Here is a 6,036-nt window from a genome sequence, read left to right as displayed (position 1 = left end):
CTAGAAATACATTTTTGACGAAAAATATTTTCGCAGATTTTTAGAAAATATTTTTGAGGAAAATATTTTCCGTGGTAAATATTTTCGAGCAAAACATTTTTCGTGAAAAATATTTCCCTTCATATCAAACACACTACAAACTTATAAGCTACATGATACAAGAAAAGTGTATACATTCAAAAAAAAAAAAAAATAGAGTAAACTCAAGCAATAAACCCAAATTTAAGTAAATCTTAAAAAAACGGCTAGAATTGGGCTAAGTTGGAGAGGCAATTCAGAATTGCCCTTCTTTGGGGTGGTCTTTAAATTTTGCCCTCATATTGAAATCTTTAAGTTTTGCCTCTGACTAAAACCCATGGCTCCAGGTTCGAACCACGCTATAAATAAAATTTTAAAAAAAAAAAAATTCGCAAGGTGAGTTTAAATTTCGCTTATACTAAGATACACTTGTGAAGGAATTACCAAAGTTATACGGACCAAGATACTTATGCCTTATGGGCAGACTTGGCGTAAGTATGCCGGTCCGGCCATAACTGATAATTATGAGTTTATCGGTCCGTATAAAAGTTTGCCCGTTAAAAATGCCCCCGCGCGCGTGGAGATTACCAAAGTTATCGGACCGGCATACTTATGCCTTCAAGGCGACTTGCATAAGTATGCTTGGTCGGCGTAACTTTGATAATTCCTTCCTGAAAGTTATCTTGGTCCGGCGTAAAAATTTGCCCATTAAAAGTATGCCTAGCGTAACTTTGTGAAGGAATTATCAAAGTTATGCGGGATCTTATCTTGAAAATCTACGCCCATAAGGCATGAGGTATGTCGGGTCCGGCATAAAATTTGTAATTCCTTAACAAAAAAATATGGGGTCGAGCATATCTGTATGAACCAGAGCCTTGTCTTGCGATTTTTTTTTTTAATTTATGCTTGAGCGGGGGTTCGAACTCGGAGCCTCATGATTTGACGCGAAAGCTCAAAGTTGCGATGCGAAGGGCAAAATCTAAAGACCAGCGATATGAGGCGTAATTTAAAGACGCATGAAATATGGAAAAAGAAAATTTAAAAGACCACCAAAAAGAAAGCAAGACCGCGCATGAAGTTGGAGATCACTTTAAAATACATCTTTGGATTGAAATTTAAAATCTAACGTGAAATTACCTGAGCCAATAAAATTTGAGCGAGGTTGGACAATCACTTTTCAGTACAATTGACACTTCTATGTAAACATGCCCATTAACTCTTGTGCTACAAAGGATACATCAATTGATTTGTGGTGTTTTACAAACTTGTTTTAGTTTTATATTTTTTTTACGAGAAATCTTTATTTTACACGTAAGAGATTTAAAAATAACACATAAAAGATCTAAATTATTATTTTCTTCTATAAGTGACCATAAGAGTCATTTCCTTCAAAAAAAAAAAAAAAAAAAAAAAGGAAGAATGAGTGAGAAAAAGATGATATTCGTGAGCGATTGGCCAAAAACTAAAAGTATTGTCATGAAGAAAACAAACAATAAATAGGGACCTAGTGGGATATAAAGGATTGAATGCGATGTTGATGAATAAATTTGCCACCTACACAAACGATAGGTTTATGTTCAATTCATGAGGCTCCTTTCCCACATAAATTGTAATCCCTCTTTTTCAATCGACGTGGCACACTTCCATTCTTGATAAAAAAATTTAAAAGTATTATCTTTCAAAATTTAGAAATGTCGAAGATATATTTTGAATTTTTTATATTAAAAAATATTACTAATATTAAGGTGCGACTTTTCATCCTTTTTAGCGGCCATAAAAACTAGAAAGTGATCATAATATCTTTGTAACCACTGACCTATGATTTAGAGAGTAGTCATAATTTCATTAATTTACGAACTCATGATCTACCTTATTACTTATCCGCTAACCTACTAACACATGTTTATTACCTAATAGTCCAATACCAGCTTATCTACTTCATAGAAGAAATTGTACATTTATATAAAAGGAATCGTTCTTCCTTGTGTTGGTGTATGAAAAATATGTAGCGTGCATGTAAAAGTGAGATTGGTAAAGAATTGTGAAAAAATAGGAAAACGTTGAGTCTTTAATTTATTCACTATAAGATTAAAGAGAGTATTGTTCTATTGACGTAAGGTGTTTTCATCGGTGGGCTTTTTTCAACAACTAATCCGGAGTTCGAGTCAATTATCAGGTTGTGGTATTCTAGTCGGAACACATCACGATTGTCACTGTTGGACCAATGACGATTCTACCTGAGCTTGAATCTCTTTTCGAAAGCGTGAAGAACTTTTATTTTTTCTTCATTTATTTTTTCATTTCATGTGTTGACACTCGATTTTGTCTCTCCTTTATTCTAATTTATTTCTTGCTTTTAAATTTATTAACAAGCTAAGTATTTTATTTTCACTACTATTCCTACTATTATTGATATCGTTACTTTCATCTTCACTATTCTACTATCAACATTACTGTTATTACTTTATCACAATTTTAAATGGTTCGTCATTGTTTCATTTTAGAATTTGTACTCGTTAAATTAATTTTACTTTATTAAATCTTTTACTTTCTACGTACTAATTATTATTTGTCTTCACGTAATATATATTGTATTAGTTACTAGTTATTAAATTAGAAGACTGGGGATAATTAAAACAAAGGAGGAAAAGATTCATGATTTGTAACCCAATTCGTCAAAATTGAGCCCAAATCACGGACCAGCCCATTATCCCTTTCATCCAATCCGCAACACACCGTTTCTACCCGACCCAGCCCACTTTAATTAAATCCCTAAATCCCATCTCTTTCTCTTCACCGCCTCTCTCTTTCTTTCTCTCATCTCTCTCGTTTCTCCTCTCTCTGCTCTCTCCGTCCTCATCCCTTCCCTTTTTCAACCAAAATCCAAACCTTGTTCAGCCATGGCAGACCCGTGACACTCCATTTTCGTGCAAATTTTTTCTCTCTCCCTTCTCTATTTGTAGCTAAACCCCAGTGCTCTTTCAGCCATGGCAGACCTGTTGCCCTATTCCGTGTAAAAAACTTTCTCATCTTCAACAAACTTGGTCAACATAAGCATCCAAAAACGCCTCTGAAATTTCTGAAAAAGGAGCAGCTTTAAGGATTCGGTTCCTGATTTTTCAAACGGCGAATTCAGGTGGAAATCCCGCCTAAAATTCGAACCATAGCAAAACCCTAGTTTTTTTTCATCTACTATAAAGAGGATTATAAGTCCTTAGCCGAAAAGGGGGGATCACATTCGACATTTCTATATTTCCGACTATTACTCAAAATCTTGGATTCGTTGAAATTGGGTTCTTTTTCGGGTCTCAAAAAGCAGTAGCCGTATATTACTCTAAATCATCTATATTCTCATACAATCGAATTTTGGGTTCTATCGGAGCACCCTCTGTTCGTCGCGTTCGAGTTCGAGCATAAATTCGTGACCCCCCGTCCCAGTTCATTGCACACAAATAAGGTAAACTTCGATACACTTATGCGTTCAGCCTTTAGTTTCTGTTTTAGTTGAAACTTTAGCTCTTTCTGTTTTTCTTATTGTTATGTAGTGTCAATGTCGTCGTGTTATTCGTTTGATGTTTGGGAGCTGTTAGGATAGATTACTATTTGCTAAAATGAATTTGAAAGACGTGTACTATAGTTTGGATGGTTAGACTGAATTTCCAGGATTTAGAATCTATTTCAAGTCAATATACATAAGATATACGGTGGGTTATCAATGTAAGAAAAGATATACATTCGATATGTAAGCGATATATACCTTTTGTGGTGTGTATATCTTAGGTATATTGTGTGATTAAAACGGATCGGCATTGAACCATTTCCATAATTGTCTTTTCTCATCAAGTTTAAGTTTTTTGTTTTGATTAATGCTAATATGAAACAGTGGCGGTGCAGCATATTTTCTAAATCTAACTAAAAATGGTGTTTGCTTCAAAATACTTAGTTACCTGTGTATATCCATATAGTTAAGACTTGATGATAAGCTGTACATAGGTTAGTATAAATCTATCTAAACCTAAGGCTATGCCCAGTTGAGACTAAGTGGCATATAATATATTTTGTAAACTGATCAGGACCTGCTCATAAGTTAAGAGAAATCTGCATAGTCTGTGGCTAACAACATCTGTCAATATATCTTATTGCCTGTGATTGTTTGAAAATGGCAAATATCCAAGGCATTGTCATATAGGCGTTTGTTTATTCGAAATAGTGAAGAAATTGACTCGAACTCCACTATCGTGTCGATGGTACGTTTTGTGATAGGAGTATTTTGGGGATTGTCTGTATGGCATGGCTTGTTGCATTCTTGTTTGGTTGGTTAAATGGAGGTTCTCTGCTTTGAATTGATTGCTACTTGAAGGCGTCTTTGTTCGCAAAGTATTAAATCATTTGTATTTACAACACAAAATGTCATTCTCTACTCAAGTTTCTTATTCTCATCAAACATCTTCTCGTTTTTCTCAAGTTACGAGCTTCTAATTAGTGTCATTTAATTTTAATTGGTGTCACGGTGCTAGTTGTTGATCCGTATACAACAAGATCTTCGATTTTCTTTAGTTTAAATACCTTAATGTGATTTCCTTTGTTTGCTCCCATTTAGTACATTTGGCTTTTTGTGGAGTGTTAAAGTGGGTGTGGTTCGAAATTTATACTCACTTGGATGTATATCAGTCGGCCTATTTAATGTATAAGTGGGTGTGGTTCTGTTTTGAATCTGTATACAACAGTATACCTGTTATGAATTTACATTACACATAGCCAGTTATTTATGGATTATACACTAATCTTCTTCCTTTTGTTTTGTGCACGACCATCTCGCATACGAGTTCGAGGGACTCGTTATCTTCCGCATTCGATGTTGGGCCGAAGCCCAACGAAACAACTTTCTCGAGTCGGCCCCGCCCCGTCCGTGCCTACATAAGAAGGCAAAATGCGAGCACAGAAGCCTAACGAGCGATGAATAGTTCGCTTGACGCAACATATTAAGACATTTGGCCGGTTTCACGATAAATGTGACCGTAGTGCTTCCCGAAACGGGCCGAGCCCATTTAATTTTACTTGATTCTTGCTTCGTGCATTTTGATTATATTGTGCAATTAACGTTTTTATTTTGTTTTGGTTTTCTTAGCTAGAATGAACCTTAGAAGAATTAGTGGGTTAGTATAATGGATAGTTAGTCTAGAAGAGAAACAAATAATTAATTCCATAAATCTCATCTTTCTTCTTTTATGGCAAGTTATTTATAATACTCACAATATTTATCTATTTTAGAATAATGGATTTTCAAAGTAGCATGATTACGTATTTGGAACCAAAGAACCATGCTTTGTGATACTATCTCAAAAACTTTCAAGATGTCACTAATATATGAATACTAATCCAAGTATACTTTATAAACATTACTTTAAGATTTATTCAACTATGCATACTTTTAGTCTAATATAATCAATAAAGTCAACAAAAGAAACTTATATCCTTTGTAGCATATTTACAATAAAACTAGATTTTGGTTGGCATTGTCATAGTAATACAATTTTATCTAAAGTTTCAAATTCGCTAAACTTATTGCCTACATGAAAGCCATTACATCTTCAAATTCATCTTCAATAATACGTAAAGTCTTTTTCATACCAACTATTATACTGTGCAAATCTTATTTTTAATAACATTATTACATTTTACTTTAAAACTTTAGCAATATTTATAAGTTATTTTTCCAAACATTTAGAATGTTATATCTATACTTAGCCTAATTAACATTAAGTCCGATTAGGTTAACCGTCTTTTAACGGATCTTAAAGTATTTAATACCTTCCTTTAGATTAATAGAACCCTTACCTAGATCTTTTTGGTTTAGAACACTTTAATAAAATCAACTTTAGATAATAACTTTAATGAACTTTAGGTGTCCTAATTCACCATAAATAATTAGGTGGCGACTCTTAACTTTAAATAACCCCGGAATTACCGGGATGTTGTAAACTATTTTGACCCCGGTTAAAATAGGGTATGACAACT

Source organism: Lycium ferocissimum, chromosome 10 (assembly GCF_029784015.1).
Source record: "Lycium ferocissimum isolate CSIRO_LF1 chromosome 10, AGI_CSIRO_Lferr_CH_V1, whole genome shotgun sequence".
Taxonomy (NCBI): Eukaryota; Viridiplantae; Streptophyta; class Magnoliopsida; order Solanales; family Solanaceae; genus Lycium; species Lycium ferocissimum.
Note: the sequence above shows the minus strand (reverse complement) of the source record.